The sequence below is a fragment of the Amblyomma mixtum genome, chromosome 7 (genome assembly GCF_055824585.1).
Source record: "Amblyomma mixtum isolate Tamu chromosome 7, ASM5582458v1, whole genome shotgun sequence".
NCBI classification, from domain to species: domain Eukaryota; kingdom Metazoa; phylum Arthropoda; class Arachnida; order Ixodida; family Ixodidae; genus Amblyomma; species Amblyomma mixtum.
The window spans coordinates 97,927,410-97,951,330 of NC_143018.1; positions in this window are offsets into that span (position 1 = coordinate 97,927,410).

The following is a 23,921-nucleotide window of genomic DNA, read 5'->3' on the forward strand; positions in this document are numbered from 1 at the left end:
CGCGCAGGCTCGGAGAGACGCCGGCCTGGACGCCGTCCTTGGGGAGCGTCTCTGTAGCTCACCGGCCGAACGCGCAACACTGGGAGCGTTCCGGTGTTAGAAATTCACGTTCACAACAGCTCGCCCCCGCCCGGAAAATCGTGCGCGAAGGGAAGAGGTCCGCAGCCACTTCTCGAAGTGCCGAGGTCGGGGCTTAGTCTTTGTCCGCCGGCCGTCATCTGCTCGCCAACCGGTCTCTTCAGGTCTGGAAGAGAGGTGGTCTGGACCGGTCACAACCGCAGCCAGCAAATGCCCTTCCATCTGCCCAGGGATCTGCCAGGCTTCTATACTACCAATACTTTCGCTGACAGGCGACAGGTTCAATCGCGAGTGCACCGTCGCATCACAGACTACTTCGCGAGTAGAAAAAAAGAAGACTACAAAACAGCAAAAAAAAAGTAACAGCCCGTCCAAATCCCTTCTATTCCTTTCCCTTTTCAGAAGCATCGGCTTAAGCCATCTGCGTTGGCGTTTGCCTTTCCTTTTTTGTACTGAACCTCGAAGCTGAATTGCTGCAGAGCAAGGCTCCAGCGCAGGAGGCGACCATTTTTGCCCGACATGCGTTCTAGCCAGGTTAGAGGACAGTGGTCCGTTTGTACGATGAACTTCGTACCAGACACGTAGCAGGCAAGGTTTTGTATCGCCCACACCAGGCACGCGCATTCCTTTTCAGAAGCGCTGTATGCTTCTTCCCTGGCAGTGAGCTTCCTGCTTACATAAAGGATTGGGTGTTCGTTCCCTTGATCATCGGTCTGGCAAAGCACAGCACCCATTCCCCTGTTGCTCGCGTCACACTGGATTATGAACTGTTTTGTATAATCCGGGGACTTTAACACGGGATCCTTCCTCAGGGATTCCTTTAGAGTTAGAAAGGACTTTTCTTTCACGCAGTTCCAGGCGACGCGCTCTGGTTCAGTTTTGCACAAAGCGTTGGTGAGAGCGCTAGCGATGTCCGAGTACCGCGGAATGTATTGCGGGTAGTACCCTACAAGACTGAGAAAGGCTCTCACATCATCCTTTGTTTTCGGTGGAGGGCACGTTGAAATGGCGAGCAGCTTTACCTCAGAGCTACGCATGTCTGTCTCCCTGCGATTGTCTCTCCATTTTCTACGGGAGGAACAAGACGAGAACGATTTGCTTTCTCTTGCTATCTTGTCCCTTTCCTTACGCCTTGCGCGCCAGACGCGACTTTCCATTTCGCGTGCGTAACGCTTCCGGTGGAACCGTCCTTTCTTTTTCTTTGTTCGTGGTGGCAAGTGACACCTTTCAGAAGTGTTTAATTTCTTGCGCACCCTTCCTTTTCGCTCGGTGTGAGGTTCGCACCTATCCGGTCTTTTGATTTTGCGTCTACTAAATGGAGCTATCTTAGCTCGGGGCTTTCTATCGCGATACCTATGCTTGTCCTGATAGCGACAAAACAACAGCCCCTTTGTTTTTAGCAGCGTGACACTCCTCAGCCGCGCCCTGCGCGGTCGCAGACCGACAGTAGCTTTAGCAAAACCGAAGGTCTTAAGTGCGCGTTGACCCCTGCGAGCTCCAGACGCCGCGCAACAATGATTCGTACCGCCCTCGGCCGCGCGTCTCCGACACCTGAGCAGTACTTTAAAAGTTGAATGCGAAGGGGGAAAGATCGAATACGAAAAAAATGCCTGGGTGCCTTCCTTTCTCAGTTCCTGAACACCCTTCCTTTCGTTTTTTTCCCAGGCGCGCGTTCTGCTGCGTTCTTTCACGCGGTGGCAATGCGCGCTTGTTTGTGGCCCACTGCGCGTTCCACTCCTCGTGCAAAAACTTCTGCAGTTTCGCCGCAATGGGGCAGGTGGCTTTCGCTTTCTTTGAACCCGTCTAGCCAGTTTGGCCTGCGTGCGGTACCTATAGCATCTGGAGTGCCGTGGTGAAAGTCTTGCATGATTACTTTGTTGACGTGCCTTCACCCTTATGACGTTTTTGGCCCGTCCTTTGTACTTTCTCTGTGGACTACCCCTTCGCTTGGCTCTCCTTGCGCGCAGCCGCTTTCCGGAAACTGCCCTAGCTGTTCTTTTTTGCACACCTCCGTTTATCGTGGTGCCTTCACCCTTCACATCTGCTTTTTGACTCAGCGCCGAGCCGCCTTTCCCATCTGAATTTGAACTATCGGCTCGCGCTTTCGATAAGTCACTGCACGTCGTAGCCACAAATTGTCCCGACTGCACTTTACTTTCCGCTGAGTCTAGCAACCTGCTCTCCTGGGGATTGCTATCCGACCGCATGAAACTAACCTCCTGGCCCGCAACTGTATCTGAACCACACTCTTTGGCTAATGTTGCGTTCTGGCCTGGCGTTTCAGCGACGCACTCAGGTGACTGACGGTCACTCAGATTACAGCAAAGCGTCTCCAATAAATGGCTACTATTGCTCACCAGCCGCATCGAAGGAGCGTCTCCTTTGAATCCTTCACTGCGCTGGCCTGTGAGCTCACTACTCTCTTCCTGAGAGATAACTGACTCACTTATAAAAGCAACATCTACTTCTGGGCTTAAACCTTCCCAGCCGTTACTTCCCTGAGCAACGGTTGTGTCCCCAGCTGACCAAGCGGGGTTCCTAGGCTGGTCGCTGACACACAGATGGGAGCGCTGCCCCCTTTTATCACTTCGGACTTTAGCGTCCGCCTGTCCTTTTGGACGGTCGTCCCCTTTTACTGCTCCGGCATTCTTAAAAACTGGCTTCGCGCCTGTTTCGTCTGCTCTATGCCTAGCGGGGTACCGTTGCTTGTACCTGTTGCTTGTACCACGACTTTCAAGCAACACGCGGCGTGACGCATACTCTTCCGCGAGTTCAGCAGCCTTCTCAACAGTGTTTACCTCGGCCCTGTCGAGAATCCACCAACGCATTCGATCCGGAATTGTGTCATAAAACTGCTCTAGACACATGCATTCCATGATCTTCCCTGCGTCCGCGTGAACGCCTGCGCTCTTTAACCACTCCACTAAGTTTGTTTTCAAGTTATAACCAAACTCAAGGTAAGACTCTTCTTTACACTTAGTGGCTTTTCTGAAACGCTGGAGAAAAGCCTCGGCAGACAGGCTGTACTTCTTTAGGAGGTTTGCCTTCACGGTCTCATAGTCCTCCGATTCTTCCGCACTCAGTCTCCCGATCGCGTCCGCTACCTTACACGGCAACAGGCTCAATAGTTGCTGTGGCCACCCATCTTTCCCAAGATTGTTTTTTTGACATGTCCTTTCAAAGTTCACCAAAAAAATACCAATGTCCTCGCCTAGCTGGAAGGGTTGCATGAAATCTTTAATTTTGATTGTTTCCCTTCCTCCTGGGCTGGGGGATGGTGGCTGTGCGACGCCGGCTTCGGCTCTTTTCGACTCCGCGTCCAGTTTCCTTTGGTCAATTTCCTGCTGTCGGCGTGCTAACTCGAGCTCCTTCTCTCGAAGCTGAAGCTCTGGATCGCGTTGCTTCTGTTCTAGGTCGCGCTGTTCTTTCTCAGCCGCTTCCCTTTCCTTAATCAATTCCCATGTCTCGATAAGCTCTTCATCGTCCGCTCCGCAAGATATTATTGCCTCTATGATTTGCGATTTCCGCATGGCCTTCCCCAGTTTAACCCCTAATTCTTTGCTGATCAAAATTAGATCCGGCTTTTGCAAAGATTTCAGGTCCATGATGCGCTCCGACACTCGACCGGTCCCCTATCTCTTTTTAGCAATGCGTACAACAATCAGTACTCAGAGCACTGCCAAAGAAAGCCTGCCAGCATTGACGCTAAATTCAAAAGACTGGCAAAATACCTCAGGGAAGAAAGGTCGGACACACACAGAGCCACGATCATGGGGTCCACCAACGTGGGAGCTCTTGCAACTGCGAACGCTGCTAGGCGATGCGAAGAGGTGACTTCGATCCCAGCGCTGCCATCCAGTTGTTGAGACGCGGGCTCTCAGTTGCCGTCGGGACGCGGGTCCGCTGTCGCCGACCAGCCGGTGCAATGAAGAGACGGGGGGTTAAGGAGCAGCGTGAAAAAAAAGGTATATGTATTTACATGTTTACAAGTAGCGAGAAGCACGATACATGGCACGATGTATCTCAACAGGAAAAAGACACAGACACAGGACACGGGAGCCCTTAAATAGAGTCGCCACAGACTCCCGCCCCTTTTCATCCAATCAGGAGCGTCCTGTTGGCTGATTGGCTGGCAAGGCTTGAACGCCAACCCGGGTAGCGTTCCCGTAGCTGTCCGGCCCGAACGCACAACGCGCTCCACGATGACGACGCGCAGGCTCGGAGAGATGCCGGCCTGGACGCCGTCCTTGGGGAGCCTCTCTGTAGCTCACCGGCCGAACGCGCAACACTGGGAGCGTTCCGGTGTTAGAAATTCACGTTCACAACACCCTCCAGCACTGGTTGAAGTATTTCGTAATGTGGGTGATCGATTGGTCATCCAGATTACGGAGCGTGGAGTTTGTGATTTGGTCTGCACCAGGTGCGGAGTTGGCGCGGAGAGTCAGGAGGGCCGCTCTGACTTCCGTCTCCGTGATGTCGGTGTCGAGTGTTGGATTTGCTTGTCCTGTGTAGTGCGGTAGAGGTATGGGGCCGCCTGGAGATGTGTACATGGTTTGAAGTGTGTCTAGAAGGGTGTCGGGATCGTCAATGTGTTCATGTGTGAGGCGTGTCACGTGGTGCTGTGTTGCTGATTTTGTGCGCGTGGGGTCAATGAGGTGTCGGAGGAGTTGCCATGCGCGTTTGCTGGACAGGTTTCCGGCGATTCCGTCACATATCTGTCCCCAGTTGGATCGGCAGAGCTCCTCAGAGTGCTGTTGGATTTGTGTCTGCAGCGCGGCCAGCCGCTTCTTAAGCGTTCTGTTGTGTTTGTTGCCTTTCCAGCGTTCTAGGATGCTGTGATAAGCCTCCCAGAGGTGGGCTAGGCGTGTGTCAAGGATAGGTGTTTCGGTTGTAGTTTCAATGTCTCGCGTGTTGTGGTGAACGTCATGCTTGAGTGACTGCACCCATTCGTCGATGTCTGCGATGGGAGTGTCTGGGAGGGCGGTGCGTACAGCGCGAAAGGCATCCCAGTTAATGAGTTTGTGTGTTGTATTTGCATGACGGGGTGCTTTGTACGGGACAGTGATTTGTATAATGTAATGATCACTGCCCAGTGTATGTTGTGTTCTGTTCCAGGTAAGGCCGCGGATACAGCGGCTCAGCGTCAGGTCCGGACTGGTGTCCATGCTGATACTGTTGCCGATCCTCGTAGGCGTCTGAAACGTGTTGTGCACAGTGAGTTGGAGGTTCTGCAAGAGCAGCCAGAGCCTGCGACCTCGATATGTCGTGGTTGTGTATCCCCAGTCAGTATGCTGACTGTTGAAGTCCCCACCGATGAGTAGGGGATGTTTCCCTGCTAGATGGTGTAGCTTTCGCAGAAGTGGTTCTAGCGGGGCCATCGGCAGGGACGGGGGGTGGTATATGTTTGCTATAAATATAGAAGGAAGTGAATGTGTGTGATGTATAAGTTCTGTGATCACGCAGGGCGTCTCAGACGTGATGTGATGAGTTTTGTAGGTGAGGCTGCGGTGGATGAGTGCGGAGGCCCTGGGTGTGTTAGTGGTATCCGAGTGTGTAGATGTGTAGGAGGGGAGGGTTTCCCGGTGTGCAGTCTCCTGTAGAAGTAGTATGTGGGGCGTGGGTGTGATGGTGGGAAGGCGAAGTTGCAGAGGCGCGCGCTTTGCCCGGAAGCCGCGGCAGTTCTAAGTTAAAATGGGTAGATAATTAGTGTTCCCCCCCGCCATATTGGATAGTAGGGGGACTGAGGATGGAAGTAAGACGGGTGTCAATTGGTATGTGTGGCTCAGGATAGGTGGTTTGTGCTTGCGGAGGAAGGATGGGGGGAGTGGAGGTGGTTTGAAGTTGGGTGAAGCGATGGTTAAGATTATGTTCCAAGATCTCCATCGTCTTGGTAAGCATAGCGTCCATGCGCTGCTCAAGTTTTTCGGTGAGGGTGGCGGCAAGGTGATTGAATCTGGCCTCGAGGCGTGCGTCTAGCACTTTTAGTTTGTGGTCAAATTTGGCTTCGAGTGCTGCTAATTTAGCGTCTATTTCTGAGGGTACGGGAGGGGGTGTGGCGTCTGTGGTGCGTTGTTTCTTTGCGGGAGGGGTGCTCGATGTGTCTGTGGATGATGGGGTCGAGTTAATGACAGCGGGTGCGGGTTTAGGGGGCATGGAGGGGTCGGGGGTGCTTAGGAGGGAGGAAAGGCGGCTTACCTCTTCACGCAAGGCCTTGAGCTCCTGGTCTCTCGTATCTGCCTGGGAGGACTGGGGTGGCGGGGCATGACGGGTAGCCTTGCCAGAAACGCGGTTTGCCCAGGTGAGACGCGTGGCGTTCTTGCTGCCATTCTGCCGGCTTGTATAAGGCGACCGGGAAGTCGTCGAGCTGCGTCTGCTGGCTGTGCCTGGTTGATCGCAGCGGGAAAGCCGCGATGTATCCGGAGGAGATAGAGCGTTCTTCGGGGACGCTAGTTTGCGGCCCCGTCCCTTGCAGTTCCCGGTGCCGGTCATATGAGGGCCGCCGCAGAGAATGCAGCTGGGGGTGCATGAGGGAACATCTTCCTTTGGGTGGGACTGCCCGCAGCGGGGGCACTTATGAGACCTTGGATGGACGCACACATCCGCCCGGTGACCTGGGACGCGGCATTTTCGTGCAGGCGTCTATATGCCCCCGGTACGGTGTGCATCTGTGGAGGGCTCCTCCATAAAGAACTGCGCGTGGGACAGGTCCAGCCCGAAAAGTTAAGATGGAACGCGTGGAGCCCATTCGGCGGGCGTCCACGATGAGGGCGTCTGGGTTGCCGGTGAGCAGGTCTTGCAGGAGATCTGACGGGGTCTCATTCCAATAAGCATTGGAGATGACTCCGCGTACTGCTCCGTCCGGCGGGGCTATGTAAGGTGCTACGGCGAATTCCTTGCCTTGGTGTGTGATGGTGTTCACCCGAACCAGAGCGAGCGCGTCATCCTTTAGGGGCGTGCTTACGGTGCAGGTGTTGTTGACCGGGTGTACCCTGATTTGGGTACGCGCTGGCTCCTTAAGCTGGGACGCCGCTTGGAGGATGGCCTCTCGTAGTTGTCGGGGTGGAAGCAGGTCCAGCTGCAGCCCGCCTCGTGATCTAAAAACGATCTTGTAATCTGCAGCAGGAAGCGGTGGCTGCTGCCGCGAACGCTGCGCAGCTTTGCGCGTTGCTTGCAGGTGCACTGACTTTTCAAGGCATGGAGACTTGGGGGTACCGGTAGCAGATGCTGCGCCCTCCTGGCGTCGGGTTGTTGAAAGGACGTCCTTGGAGCGGGCAGGCACACTAAGAATGTGCGTCCAGTCCCTTGGGTCGTAGTCGTTGGGGTTAAGAACCTCTCCCTGCACCTGCACCTCCATGATGGCGTTGGTGGCGGAAGCGTCCGTCGGAGTAGGCCTAGCTCCCAGCGGAGCGAGGGCTCGCTCAGGCGGAGAGGTCACAGAGAAGAAAGGGCCGTGGGTGCCCGAAAAATGGCGTAGGCGGGCCAAAAATTGACGGCGTGCAGCGCTCAAATTCGCAGATCCGTGGGTGGTGAAACTTTCGCTGACGATGCTGGCGATTGGCGAATTCCGCTGTCTTTGTGCGGAGCCGATGTGGGGTGCGTCTGTACTACACGGCCCCCTGGCGGCCAATCAAGGGAAGGAAATGGGGCTGTAATTCTCTGTCGTGTCGGAGGACACCTGAGCCGCACGGTATAGGAAGGAAGGAAGTGTGAGTGAAAGAAGAAAGAGGGGCCGTAGTGGAGAAAATGAAAATTGTATTTGAGGAAAGGAAATTACGCATTAACTGTCTCACTTATCTCAGTAGACACTAGTCGAAAATTGTATTTGAGGAAAGGAAGTTGCGCAGTAACTGTCTCACATATTTCGGTGGACACCCGTCAAAATTCGCGCGTGGTGACGTCACAACAATTTGGACCAATCTGAAACGCGGACAAATACGCCTTGCTCGTCGGTAAATTGGCTTTGAGGAAAGGAAATGCGTCTGTCTCTCATATCTCGGTGGACACCTACAACTCGCCGTAACGGGAATGGAGGAAGATGGGAGTGAACGGAGACACCGTATTCACTAGACGCACCTTTGTTCATTCGAAACCATCGAGCTGGCATGGCGGAGTGGTAGCGTGCTCGACTCGCACTCCGGAGACCGGGGTTCGATTCCCAAGCTCAGCGAATTTCCTACTTGGTTTTATTTATTTATCCGGTCTGCCTAGAAAGGTTAATTGGACTCATTGGTTAACTAAGCAATTAACTAAACTCATTCAAACTTACTTGTAGCATCACTATACGATCCCTTTAATTGGTTGCATGGTTAGTAGCCAAAGTATAATTGGCCCGTTTGAAATTCGCGCACTGTGACGTCACGACCGTTTCGACCAACTGAAAAGCGTGACATTTCTGTCGACAGCTCCTGCTTACAACGGTGAGACATTAAAGGCTTCCGCCTTAAAACACCCGCAATCCAAATCTTTCAGTCACACCTACCTCCCTTCCCTCACGGCACAGTTGGGGTGTCCACCTATAAGTCAGACAATACTGCAAAAATTTAATTTCCTCCAAAGGCACTTATTTAGAGGTATATATGGAAGGCACTGTGACTAAAATCACATGTTTCCAGTTCATCAGCAGCACCTGTAGGAATTGACCCACTTTCGGCAATTCTTGCCAGAAGAAGAAATGCAAAGGGGAAATCCCGACCATCCACGCCACATTTTCATAATCGCGGTCAGGTTGGTGGTTTGTTAGCTTATTGCGGTTTAACGTCCCAAAGCAACTCAGACTTTGAGGGACGCCGTAGGGAAGGGCTCCAGAAATTTCGACTACATGGGGTCTTAAACGTGCACTGACATCGCACAGTACACGGACCTCTAGAATTTCGCCTCCATCGAAATTCGGCCGCCGCGGGCGTAGAAAGAGAAGTTTATTTTTTTCTAATGTCAACAAAAATACAAAGCAAAACTGCTGAACTCAATGCTCTGATCAGTCAAGCACATGCGCAGTGACGCAGCACTGAGCACGTCAGTAAGGCAGTAAGAAAGCCGACACTCGACCGACGCGCAGGACGATGAAATATGTCGACCATTTGCGCATGGCAAACGCAAACGCGCATGGAAACTCCTCCGACACCTCATTGACCCCACGCGCACCAAATCAGCAACACAGCACCACGTGACACGCCTCACACATGAACGCATTGACGATCCCGACACCCTTCTAGACACACTTCAAACCATGTACACATCTCCAGGCGGCCCCATACCTCTACCGCACTACACAGGACAAGCAAATCCAACACTCGACACCGACATCACGGAGACGGAAGTCAGAGCGGCCCTCCTGACTCTCCGCGCCAACTCCGCACCTGGTGCAGACCAAATCACAAACTCCATGCTCCGTAATCTGGATGACCAATCGATCACCCACATTACGAAGTACTTCAACCAGTGCTGGAGGGAGGGTAACCTCCCGCAGTCCTGGCGCCACGCGAAGGTAATATTCATACCTAAACCGAACAAACCACTTACACTTCAAAACCTTCGCCCTATTTCGCTAACCTCATGCCTTGGGAAGCTCCTAGAGCAGGTTGTGTTAGCGAGACTCACAAGTCACATGGCGGACAACAATCTTTACCCGCATAGCATGGTAGGATTTCGCCCCCATCTATCCGCACAGGGCGCTATGCTGCAACTCTCACACGACATTTTCGACCCGCTTCTTCCGGGTCACACCAAGGAAGTCTTAGCTTTGGATCTCTCCAAAGCTTTTGATCGCATAGAACATCAGGCGATCATGACTGCTCTATCCCCCTTGAATGTGGGTGTGCGCACGTATGCCTACATTCAAGCATTCCTCACTGACCGCACAGCTGAGATACATTTCGGCCCTCCGTCTTCCCCCTCCTACACTCTTCAGAGTATCGGCACCCCTCAAGGGTCCGTCCTTTCCCCCTTTCTCTTTAACATTACCCTCATCCCCCTCGCCCGAAAATTGGCCACTATTCCCCACCTGAAGCACACTCTTTATGCCGACGATATCACACTGTGGACCACTCACGGCAGTGACGGAGACATAGAGAACACCTTACAGGAAGCAGCCACCCTCACCCAAAATTACGCACGGACCATCGGACTGTCTTGCTCCCCAGAGAAGTCCAAACTCTTCCTCATCCGGCCTGAGAACCACCGCTGCCCCCGCTCCCCCATTGCCATTGAACTGAATGGTGACCCGGTACCTGAGGTTGGAATCCTCCGTGTATTGGCCTGCACATCCAGAACGATGGCAAAAACACCACCACCCTCAAGAAACTCAAGCAGGTTGTAGGAGCGATATCGCACCTCATCCGCAGGGTTTCGGGACGTCATAGAGGCATGAAGGAGCGCGACCTATGTCGCCTCATTCATGCCTTTGTCCTCAGCCGTGTGCTGTACACTACCCCATACTTAAACCTATCCAAACATGACATAAACGCTTTGGATGCTTTGATTCGCAAGGCATTCAAGGTAGCACTTCACCTTCCCCTCAACACACTCACAGACAGATTACTAGGCCTGGGCCTCCACAATACGATCGGGGAACTGGTGGAGGCCCACCGACAGGCCCAATACATCAGGCTCACACAAACCTCCACAGGTCGGTATATCCTGGACACCCTCGGAATCAAAATACCGGCCAAAGACCCAACCCTCCTCGCCATCCCACGATCCCTTCACCGAGAGCTCCTCATCAGGCCGCTCCCGAGGAATATGCACCCGTCCCACAATGAGCAGCGCCGCAGAGCCCGTGCGAAGGCACTTCATCGAGCGTACGGCCCCCAGCCGGATGCCGTGTGGGTGGACGCTGCCTGCACGGGTGATGAAGCGACAGCAGCTGTGGTGGACTCCTCTTTATCCGCCCTCCTCACACTATCTCTCCCTCCAGACACGTCCCCAGAGGCTGCAGAGGAAGCCGCCATTGCCCTTGCTATAAACCGCACGGAAGCCCGGCACATTTTAAGCGATTCTAAAACTGCGATTCTAAATTTTGCTCGAGGCCAAGTCCATGTCCCTGCTTTTGGCATACTGTACTCGCCCGATGCCCCCCCGCCCCGCCAAGTGGAGCTGATATGGGTGCCCGCGCACTCCGGGAATCCCGGCAACGAGGCCGCCAACCTTTTAGCCCGAGGTTCTTTAAACCGGGCTCAGGTGGCCTCTGATCGGGGATTCACGAAGGACCGCATGCACTCATTCAGTGAGCTGACCCAGGCGCACAGAGCCTTACGCCAGCTCTACCCCCCGCCCCACCCCTCCCTAAATAACAAACACGCAACACTCTGGCGCAGACTACAGACACACACACTCCCTTAACCCTTTACCCTAGCCCATTATCATCCCTCCTTCCCCACTCCGGCATGCACTCTATGCCCAGAACCCTCCGCCTCTTCCCTCCACATCATTTCCCTCTGCCCGGAGGACCCTCCCCCGCGGGACCTAGAGAACCTCAAGACCTGGGAGGACTGGGAGAGCCTGCTGCGCTCGGAGGACCCGGCCGTGCAGACCATCGCCACCGGCCGTGCTGCCAGTGTTATGGACCTTCGGAACATAAACACTTGAGTGCAGTGTGGTTGTTCGGGGACCCTGGGGCGTGCCCCGTATTCCTCTGTAAATAAACTTTTCTCTCTCTCCACGCATGCTTGCTCAAAGAGGGGCGTGCGGAGGCGCTGCAACATGGAAACATTGCTCTTTGCTGACGCCCATTTAAGGAAGCCGCTCCACGCTACAGCCACAAAACGAATATGCCGACACACAAGAGCATATTTGTGAACAGTTCGCGTAAACTAGTGCGCGCTTCGAGGCGGGTTAAAAACATCCGTGACACTAGTACCCAAAAGGTGCGCGCCACTACACAGTCGAACATAGCGTGCCGCAACGTTTCTAAAAGACCGCATTGCGAACATCGGGCGGAGGGCGCCGCGCCCCACGCCGCAAGGCGGTCTCTTGTTGGCAGGACCCGCCAGCCTCGCAGGCAGCCGAAGTCCCTGACATCTGCAGGAAGCGCAGCTGAGGTCAGTTGGCGCCAGCGTGCCCGTCTCGTTTTCTGGAGTTGTTCGCGGGTCAGCTCAGCGACCGTTAGTGCTTCAGACATCCTGGAGGGCGGGGTTTCATCAACATCCAGATGGGGAACGCTGGCAGTCAACGACGCCAGTGTGCGACGCACGTTAACGAAATATGCCAGTGGCTGCTCGGCTGTAGGGCCAACCACGTGTTGTGTCAAAAAGACGTTACGCGCTGTACCCAGAAAGTATGTGAGGAGTGTTCTCCCGGGATAGTCTGGGTTGCGTACAAGATCTCGTACTCCTCGCAAGGCGAGCACATTGCACATGGTGCGGATGCAAGGTATACTAAACCCACCCATGTACGGTGGAAGGCGCATGAACATTCGTGACACAAGTTCGGTTTTGCCCGCCCAAACGAAAGAGCCACAGGCCGAGGTTAGCCTGCGAGCAAACGTGCGCGGTGGGTTTGCGACGCGGGCGACAAAAACACATGCGGCTAGGATTGTGGACTTAACTACATAGCTGCACTTTGCCATTGAAAGGCGGAAAGTTGACGCCACCGAGAGGCGTTTCTCAGCTGCGGGCCGGTATCGAACCCTCATCCTTCGGGTCAGCAGCCCGAAATACGCGGGTTCGATCCCGGCCGCGCTTTCCGGGCTGCTGACCCGAAAGACGCGGGTTCAACAGAAGGGTTGTTGCTCACGATGTGAATGCATGACACCGATACTATACCGTCTAGACGATAAGGCCGCAACCAAACACGTGCGAAACGAAAGAAAAAAGCTGCGCAGGATTTAAGCAATATATATTTCACGTTTCTTTTTAGGGCCGCCAGATATTCAGTTCCTATCAATGCGACTGGCATGACCAATCAACTAAACGAAATTCTCGACTGGAAAGCGTTAACCACGTATCTCGCGGCGTCAAGAATGTTATTCGCTCTGAAAGAAACCCGTAATGGCAGAACAGCCTCTTGACCACTTAAGCGCACTTGATATCGTCTTTTTGCGCTTTTAATCTTGGTGACAGAAAAAGTACATGTTTTTTTTAACATTCATTCGTGTGAGTGTCATAAAATGACAAATGTGTTCCAAAATCTAACGGAAATAGTCACCCGTCGACGCACTATGTCCGCTGACGCCTTCACGTCCACGTCTTCATCTTCGACCCCGCGCCGCGCCGGTGGGATATGGTGCAGAGGCAGCTTCCCGACGGCGGGCCGATTCACATTTCTCGCCACACAGTTGTAGTGTACGGCCACTGCGCGTATCTGAGGGGCGGCCCGCACAGCTGGCCATCTCCGAGTGTCCTTTACCGCTTCGACACAAGCACCATAGCATGCAGCCGCCCGGAGGTGGCCGGTGAGGAGCCGACATCGATTTTCGGCAACAAAGCTTGCTTTGTGGGTCACCTCAAGTATATCTTCGGCGTCTTGGATCATTCGCAGTAAATGCGGGTCCTTAACTTGGATACCCTGCAGTGGCATCGTGTCCCCACCAGCGGAGAAGCGCCCGTTCGGCGTTCCTTCCACACTGCGTCTGCCATCGGGACCCGCATGTTTGTGTTTGGCGACACCCTGGCCAACCCTTTCCATGCCACTCGCGTAGACAACTCGTTATACCACCTAGAGACGACCACCTCTTCATGGGAGAGAGAGAGAGAGAAAGGAATTTTAATGAGGGAAAGGTGGAGAGGTCGGCCGGTGGTAACATGGCGCTGGCCTGCTACTCCACACAGGGGAAAGGGAAGAGGAGGAAAAGGAAAGTGCGAATGAAGGCTGATGATGGCATAATACAATGAGTTTCACGGGTGATGTCTACACACACACACCACACACACCACACTGGCTGGCACTCGCATCGCGGTTAGTAGACGCACATAAAACTCATAAAACTGGTGTCTGCAACACAAACACCGACACATGTCATTAACCATGTAGGTTGTGCACAGGCGGTCACAGACGAGTATCCAGGCCTGTTTCACACAAAAAGTTGAGCAGGGCCTTTGTCACACGGCACCAATCAGAACGTCTCGTCCTGGCGCCCAGAAGAGCTTCCTCAGAGAGAGGGCGAGAGTCCAGTTGTTTCACGGTCGCCTCCAATGTTCTTCTTTCAGCAGTATAGTTCGGGCACTCGCAAAGAAGGTGTCCAATAGTCTCTGGAGTGTGGCACTGTGCGCAATTTGGGTTACTTTCGATGCCGATCTTGTTAAGATAGTGTTTGGTGTAGGCAACTCCAAGCCGTAGCCGGTGGAGTAAAGTCCCATGACGTCGCACCACCATAGATGGCAAATGTAATCGTGAGCCAGCGTCAAGCTTACAGACGCGGTCTTGTTGATGACTCGAACCATGCCAGTGCGACTGCATTGCTGCTTGCATTAAATGCGCCAACAAGGCTCCAATGTCTGATCTAGAAAAGGCTATCTCAATGAAAGCACCATCACTATGTGCCATCCGAGCCTCGGCGTCAGCACGCTCGTTTCCCGCTATGCCGCAATGGCTCGTTATCCATTGAAACTTTATGATATGGCCGCGGTGGAAAGCTTCGGCTAACAAAATCACAATTTGTTGAACCAGCTGCTCGCATGCCTTTGGTTTTAGATAAGTTTGTACGACCTGCAATTCCGATCTCGAGTCGCAGAATATAGTCCATTGCTGCGCTGGCTGGTGACCAATATAAAGGACGGCTTCTCGTATGGCTGCCAATTCGGTTGCCGTAGAGGACGTTTTTTGCATGAGCCTGAAACGGTGACATGAGGCATTTCCTGGCACTATCACCGCTGCAGCTGAAGAAGTGGTCGTCACGGATGCGTCCACGAAAACATGCTGGGTGTTAGTATACATAGATGTAATGTATGACAGCGCCAGCTGTTTCAGTCCGACTGTTGGAATGTGCGTCTTCTTTGTTATCCCTGGGATTGTTGTCCGTATAGATGGTTTTGGTACTGCCCAAAGTGGCACCTCCGCAATCTGGTGGGGCGTGTAGTTCGAAGGCACCGCATTGCGCTGCATACAAAGGGCTCTGGAAAAGCCTGCATCTGGACGCGCCGCACTAATGTTGGTCAGGGGGTGATGACGATGCCTGGTCAGATGCCGCAAATGCACACGAAGTGGCTCCTGTTGAAATTAAATTCGTGCTGGGCAGGCGCGGGCCTCATAAAATGTGCCCCGTGTAGAAGTTTTACATGGCAAACCCAAGCATACTCTTAAAGCACGAGCCTGCGTGCTTTCAAGCACATGCAGGCCTGATAGTCTGACTCCCGAGAGAACGGGTGCACTGTATCTGAGAAGACCGACTACCAGCGTCTGGTACACGTGTAGTAAAGATCGCTCAGAGGGACCCCAACATTTTCCTGCCATACACCGCACAATGCTTGCAAAGCTGTCGAGCTTTTTCTTGAGCACAGAAATGTGCTTCGTCCAGGACAGGTCACGGTCTATCCTAACACCTAAGAATTTGTGATGTGTTACGTATGGAACAATTTGCCCGTCGATTGTGACCGGATGCCACGCCATTAACTTGCGCGTGAAAGCCAATGTTACGCTTTTAGTTGGCGAAAGTTCAAGCCCCTGACGGCGCAAGTACGCAGACGTAATGGAAACCGAACGCTGCAATCTCGCTTGCACTTGGGGACGCGTGACACTTGATCTCCATATGCAAATATCGTCTGCGTAGGCGGATATCGAAACAGTCTTCGGTAGTTGTTTGAAAAGGCCAATGAGCACGAGATTGAACAACGTTGGACTAAGCACTCCTCCCTGAGGAACACCACAAGCAACATGATGATCTGCTGTGTCTCCTTCAAGAGTCTCCATGTAGACTGTCCGGTTTGTCAAATAGCTTGCAATCCAATTTTGTAGACGTCCGCCTATACCACATTCATCGAGTGCATTTAGTACTGCATCATGCTGAACATTATCGAATGCGCCCTTGATGTCGAGGAAAAGAGCAGCAGGCAACCTGTGACGGCGTTTTTCATGTTCTACCGTTGACACGAGATCAATTACACTGTCTATGGCAGACCGGCCTTTGCGGAAACCCGTCATTGTGGAAGGGTATAGTCCACGTTTTTCAAGGAACCATTCCAGACGGGTTAGCACCATACGCTCCATCGTCTTGCCAATACAACTTGCCAGAGCCACTGGTCTGTAGGATGCTAAGTCGAGCGGCGATTTCCCTGGTTTGAGCAAGGCCACAATGCGGCTTCTTTTCCACTGCTGAGGAACAGTGGCAGATGCCCAAGAGTGGTTGAACAATGTTAAGAGGGCTTCCATTACCTGTGGGCCTAGATGACGAAGCGCATTGTATGTTATTCCATCAGGTCTTGGAGACGAAGGATGCGTACAAGCAGAAAGAGCTGCTTTCAGTTCTTGAATTGTGAAGGGGATGTCCAGTCGATCGTCCATCGTGGGGGGAGCACATCGATGCTGCCGAGGTGAAGAAGCGCTTCCGGCAATTCTCGAACAGAAATCCTCTGCCACCTCTAGTTCTTGCCGTCTTTCATAAAGTGCCAATGCACGGAAAGGGTGCTTCTGCTGGGGAAATGTCGGCAGTGCTCGAACGACGTGCCAGATTTTGGAGGGTGGTTTGCGGGGATCCAATCTGCTGCAAAATGACCGCCACCGTTGTTTGCCTAGGTTCTCCAAATAGCGCTGTATTTGCTTCTGGGCACGTCGAGAGGCCTGGAGATCCGAGACATCCTTTGTCCTCCGGTATTTTCTTTCTGCGCGCCGACGAATCGCCCGAAGCTGCGCGTAGATCACATAACCACTGGAGCTGTGGAATTGGGCGCTGAGATGTTGCGCGTTGTATCTTGCATGGCCGAAATAATACGCTGTTCCACATCTGTTGGATCAGCGAGGTTCCCACAGGTTTCTTCTAGAGCAATGCGGAAAGCACTCCAGTCGGTGCAACGTATTTTGGCATTTGGAAGACGGTGAAACCACCGTAGCTGCACATACGTTGGTATGTGGTCACTTCCATAAGTTTCAATATCAGCACACCACGTTGCGAACGATGAGAGGCGCCTGGATACAAATGCAAGGTCCAGGCAGCTGCTGTAGGTAGTCCCTCGTAGAAATGTCGGCGCGCCATCATTGAGCAAAACAAGACCTGCATTGTCCATGAACGTGGCGATATCCCGCCCTCGAACGTTCGTAATGGCGCTTCCCCAGCCGTGGTGATGCGCATTGAAATCTCCAACTATTATATGGGGCTCCGAAACGCTGTCGAGTAGCGATTGTAGTCGTAGGGCATCAAATCGACCCCTTGGTGGTATGTAGCCACCTATAATAGAGATTGTGCGCCCATTCAAAGTCACAGTGATTGCTACATACTCGTTGCTACTGCCCCCAGGAATTTGATGCCGAATGTAAGTGAGGTGACGACGGACGCATAGTAATACCTTGCTCAAATGCCCAGCCGCTTCAGAGAGGAAACTTTCATAACCGGACAGTCGAAAAGGAGATGTGATATTAGGCTCATATATTACAAGCACTGGGAATCGGTACTTGAAAATCCTCTGCCTGAAATCTGCTAGGCGGCCTCGCAGACCTCGAGCATTCCATTGTAACACTGCCGATCGAGAGATTCTCTCCTGTATTGAGGGTGCTGACGACGGTAGAGCCATAATTTTGACTGCTATTAAAGGGTGGCAAGCACCGGTTCAATAGCGTCTAAAATTTGGACAGCAGCCTTAGCAATTGGCGTGTCTACTCCAGCAATTATCAGCCGTAAGGTGCCTATCAGCTGTTTCAGCATCGCCCTGATTTGATCATCTGTTGTAGACACATCCGGCGGACGCACAGGCGGACGTGTCACAGAGCTTACAGTACGCGACGGTAGAGGTGGCCACTCTGCAGAGTCCTCCTGGGTGGTTGACATTCTTGGCTCTTGCGGAGCTGGAGGCGGTGGCTTCTGCGCGGCAGAGCGGTCTCGATCCTCCTGATGTATTGACACTTCATCTACTGAGCTCAATTTATTCTGCCGGTTTCATGTCCTCCTCCTGGAGCGACGTACCGCGATTGCTGCTTCTCGGTGAGTAGAATGGTCTCTCACCATTTTCTTCAAGATCTTCATCTCTGCTTTCACCTTCGGACATTCCCTAGACGTTGCCTCATGAGGACCTTTGCAGTTGGCACAAACTGGAGGCTCAATCGCACATGTAGGTCCCTCGTGCACGCCACCACAACGCGGACATGCTTTAGTGCTCGTACACGCAGCACTTACATGTCCAATCGTCTGGCATTTTCGGCACTGCACCGGTCGGGGCACATAAGGACGCACTGGGTGCCTCACAAAACCCACTTTCACATGGGATGGTAAAGTAGTACCCTCAAAAACTAGTTTGACACACAGTGATTGGCCGAAACGGTGGATGTCAGTTATGCGAACAGAACTTGATAGCAGTTGCACCAAGTCCATATCCTTGATCTCTATGTCCACGTCAGAAATCACACCAGCAGTAGTGTTAAGTCCATGAGCGAAGAACGAGCGGACTCGTATGTTGCCAAGGACAGACACGGTCTTCAACTTCTCCTGGGTGGCCTGGCTAGAGACATCAACAGAGAGGATATTCCTTCTTGCATTAATACGCCCTTCTTTGACTTGGCCCGGAACCAGTCGTTCAAGAAGAAGAGTCAAAGTCTGCCTGTTGATGGAGTTGAGATTCTCTAAATCCTCAACAGGCATGTATGAAATTGTGTAAGAGAGAGATTGCTCACTTACATTGGCCTCGTTAGCAGTTTTCTTGCTCACACTGTGTTGGTTAGGCATATTCGTGGTCACAATGGACTTGTTAGCCCGCTTCGTACGCACACTGGGCCCACACTCAGTCGGGGTTTTGGAAAGCTTCCTCTTCAGGCGCCGACTCACAATCTCGGTGTAGCCACCGTCGAACTCCATGTCATCCGAGTCGGAGAAACTAGACGACCCCGGGAGCTCTGAGGGGAGATCCATACTGCATCCAGGTTGATCTGTGCGGTTCACACTCATCCGCCATCCGTCATCCGCCATCGCCTGGGACGGCGTGGTTGCCTTCAAGGCCACAGAAGCACAAATTATTTTGAAAAAGCAGGAGCTCGATCAAGAGAAGCTGCCGTTCGCAGCGCTCTTCTTCTTCCTCACATCAATATCACCTCTTCATGGATACGCCCACAGGTGCAAGGAGTTCCCCCTCTGTGTCAGCGAGGTCATTCAGTCTTCGTGTATAACGAAGAACTGTACATTTTCGGAGGGTACAGCGATTTGCTGCAGACCTACTTGGCAGATATACACAAGTACGACCCCGTGACGTCGCGTTGGACCGAAGTGAAGCCATGTGGCTCTCCACCATCTCCCAGGTACTGGTATGGCTGCTGAGTGATGGGTGAAAGAGTGTTTATTTTCGGTGGCTTTGGGCCGGCACCCAACCAGGATGAGGGGCAAGTTGCTGAGAAGCGAAGGGCGCTGACCGATCTCCACGTGTTGCACTTATGACCGACACTGCAGAACCTGTGCTTACTTGCAGTGATTGATGCGCGGCTCAATCTACGCCCCTTGCCAAGCTTCATTATAGAAATGGTCTACGCTATCACTTCTCACCCATCGTAGTCGATGGCAGATGCTGCATCGCAAGCAAACTGAGTGCCTTCGGCGAAGAAAGCTTGGTGGTACGGTGATGATGCAACTCCGGCGCCAATACTTGACGCAGTAATAAACTCTTGTTTTATACGCATAGGTCGCCTTCCTTCTGTGCTCGTTTTTCGTGCAAGCAAGAACGTCGCTAGTATTTTGTATTTATTCATGTCGCCCGGGGCCCCCACTTTTTCTTAAAAGACAAAGAACAAAGTTTCTGAACTAATAATTATTCACTGAGATCGATTCAACTCCAGCGTGGTGGTTTCTTCAAGCGATTCGCATTAACGTAACTTCAGAATGAAGATCGTGATGAATTTGTTTTCCGCGCAGTCCCTGCTGGCCATACTTTTCAAAGCAGATGGTAGATAGAGATATGTGGCGGTAGGCGTCGATTTCAGCTCTTGTCCGTAAACAACTTGCGTCTTTTGCGATGACTTCAGAAAGCCAAACAGTTATCACTTATTTTCGCATGTATTCCCTCACGTTGACGCTCTTTAAAATGTTCACTGATTTTATAGCCTGCTAGTTATGGTCCCGTTTTCGCTATATACATTCTAGTTTCAGTCTGGAAGCATCCGATCGGTATCTATGTCGTGAACGTGAGCCGAGAGTATTCGTGAAAGCTTGTGTAAGTGATGGCATCAGGTGCAGACCATAAAAACGGCAATCGACAGCATGCTGGACTGTATCTGAAGGTTCCCCACAGCTTATTTAGTTGTGACGGAACAGCGCAAAACACCGGGACAAGAGACAAGCGCTGCTTACAACTGGTTTTTATTTCGAAGAAACACTGCTTCTTATACCTTCTTCCCCCTCAAACAAACACAACAAATGCGTCACAACCATATCGTTCAAGCGTCCAAAAAAAAAAACATAAGATAAATAATCACAGAGATTTATAATCACATTTTTAACATTTCAAATTCTTTCTTAGTCAAAGCAACAGACGGCGTGCTGACACAATCGTCGCGCAGACTCGCTATCGAAGCTGCCTCGATTATTTCCCTGACTAACTCCGGTGTTTTGCGCTGTTCCGTCACAAATGAATAACCAACATGCCCAAGCTGCTGTCCTAGCTTATTTAGACTGATGCGAGAGCGCTCCAGTGCACTGCGCACGCCAGATACATTCCCGACAAGCCATCACACGATGGCTGGTGTTAAATGTTCGGAAAATGTGTCTGTGACACCAACTTGAATTGACAAAGCAACTTTGTGAAATGGCGCTCTTCAGCCACAGATGATCTAAAGCCATAAAAATTCATCACAATCGACAGTGGGTGTGCCAATGACTGAGTTGCACATCGACGACGATCCCCTTAACTCTTTCGTCCACTACGTTGTCGCCTACGGCTACTGCGTCTACATGTGGGGTAGCTTCTCCGACATCAGGTCGGGGATTGGCGGCTTATACCGGTTCGGTACCCGCGCTATGACATGGAGCCGCCCGGAGATGCGCGGCTAAGTTCAGGGAAAATAATTCCTTGTATTATCTGGAAACAACCAATTTGTTGTGGGTTCGCTGAAGAGTGGAAGGGGCGCGCCCCAAAGGCCGCAAACTTCACTTCTCCTTCGTGTACAACGAACAGCTGTACATCTTCGATGGCGGCACAAGGCAGCTGGGCGCTTACTTTTCGGACATGCATGATATACAGAAGTCGTGTTCGATCGAAGTGACAATAAATGGGTTACGCCCGTGTGCTAAGCGCTCGGCCGGTTGCAGCGTGATGGTAGAAAAGGGTGTTTGTTTTTGATGGCTTCGTGGACGCACTAGAACATGAGAAAGGAGGGCCCATCGATGTTTCTGAAGAGGAAAATGCGATAAATGACCTGCACGTGTTGCACTTAGCACCTCTAGCGTCTCCTTGCTGTCATCGACGCAGGCCTTGATGTAGGCGTATTACCAATAGCTATTAGAAACGAGATCAACGCTATCTCTTCTGGCTCATCACAGACAGCGGGCTCGTGCTGCACTTCAAACGAATGGTGCGCCTTCAACGGAGCCACAGATGGTGGTGAGGTGACCACAATAGTTCTTTCAGTGCCTCTACTTCGGTAGGTAATAATCTTTTTTTTTTGAAAAACACCTTAGAAGCTGAGCATCCGCGGCGGGCAGGTATTGGCACTCTATCACCTAGGAGCGCCGGGCTCTGCGATTAGCGCTCCACTCTCGGCAGCCAGCAGAACCGGGACTGTGGTCCGTAAATTTTGTGCGTATTGAGCGAGGCCATCGAACGCTTTTCAGGATACGGATGTGTCATTAGCGTGCAGGTTTAGCGGGTTAATGAGGCGCCGTAGGAAACAAACGGGATGACGAACTGCCCACCACGCTCACCAACTGTCTCCCAACGACACCTCATTCGAGTTTGGGAACCAATGTGCGGTGATTCGCCATCAACTCCAACTGCCAGAACTGCGCTTCGCGCATTGAGAGTGCGGTTTCATTGCCACCGCAAGCGTTTAGATTTGGAGTACGCGTCTTTCTTGTGTGCTCCTTGAAAAGGCAGGCGCCGCACAGACTTTCTACGAGCTACACGGGCCTCGATCGATTATGGCCCGATTGTGATATTGAAGCCCTTGTTCCATCATTGTGCCGCTTTTGTGCAGCGACGTGTCCCGAGATTCTGGCGGCCAACAGAGCGCTGGAACTCATTGCTGTAATCCTACGATGTTTCTGTGGCTGTGGGGCTGCGTGCACGCCCGCGATGGAACAATGGTGAGCCTCTGTGCATACATCGAGCGGACGGGCCTGACGTCCCGCTTGCGCTTCGCCAGGTAGCCACGCCGCGTTAGTGCGCTCAGCTTGTGCTATCTATGGAGGGGGGCAGCCGAGGCCCCGACCCCAGTCTTGTGGGGGACAGTGTGCCTCGTGTGCGTAAATCCCGTGAGGGGAAAGAGCGCGCGCGCCTTCTATATACGTTCTGAGCACACATCACTATAAAATGAAGGAAAAAAATGTGGTAGAGTTTTAACGTGGCTCAACCTAGTAGTCATGCGCAAGCATGTGCTTAGCCTGGTTTACCCATGCTTTTGCTTTGCTCGGTCGTCGTAACGCCTAGTTACAATAAATTTCGGTTAAGTGCCTATCGCGGTTAAGCTGCTCGCGCCGCAGGTGGAAGTTGAAGACGAGATTGTGCAATGCACAGCGCGAGAGTTTGTTGCAGTTTACCACGAGGCGTGATCGCCTGCGGCGATAGCATATAGTGTCCTCGTGCAGCGGCCAGTGAAGCTGATTTGCTCGCGCCACCGCGGGTTCGAAACCCAGTCGCGGCAATATTTATTTTATTTCTGCAGAGGCTGAGCTATGCTGCGTTTTGCTGAGGTCACTTTGAAGGTCAAGCTTAACACACACTCGGTGAGCTAGTTATAACTCGTTATGCAATGCTTTCACAATAAACGCTGACGCACAGAAAAGATGCGACAACGCATTTTTGCGGTAGTATTGTAAACATGTAAAACCAACTAACCCAACTTCATGCGCTCATGAAACGCAAGTCTTCGGGTCGCATTTTGTCGGGAGTGGTGGCGATACAACTGTAATACGTTTAACTCGTGCAGCCAAATCTTGCAGGTTTGATGTGAGTGCACAGTAATCTCTTTTTTTTTTCTCGAATATTCTGCACTCGTTGCCTCCGCTGTGTTTGCTGGTGCTGAAAATTTCTTACTGCTTAACTCAGTGATGCGCTATATTTGTGCTTCGCTTCCTGCAATGTGGGATTTGGATCCGTGTTTTCTTTGTAGTGAGATATTTCCTGAAATAGCACCATTTTGTCGTTCTCAATACGCCAATACGTCAAAATTAAAATTTTGGCCTAAAGAACGGCAGGGTTCAAAACAGAAACATATTAAAGGACACCACTCACGTATTAAATGGATTTCTTGGTGTTATCAGAGGAGGAAAGATAAGCCAACGCAATCAGTGTCCCGTCGCATTTGACACTTGATCCGTAATGGTAGCAAACATGATGATGAGTAAAATCCTTCCTAGCCACCAGGGGAATGCTTGTGCTTTCAGGTACACTATACTTCGCAGAGATCAAAGACCCTGTGAATTTCCCAACTAAAGATATAGGGTGTGAATGAAAACTTTTAGTTTGAGGGACCTGGTTTTGGAGTCCTGTCTTACAACCCAAGTACGCTTGAGTTCGTGTCACACCGCTTCCCTAACTTACATATGCTTTCCAACGATGAGAGGACTATGG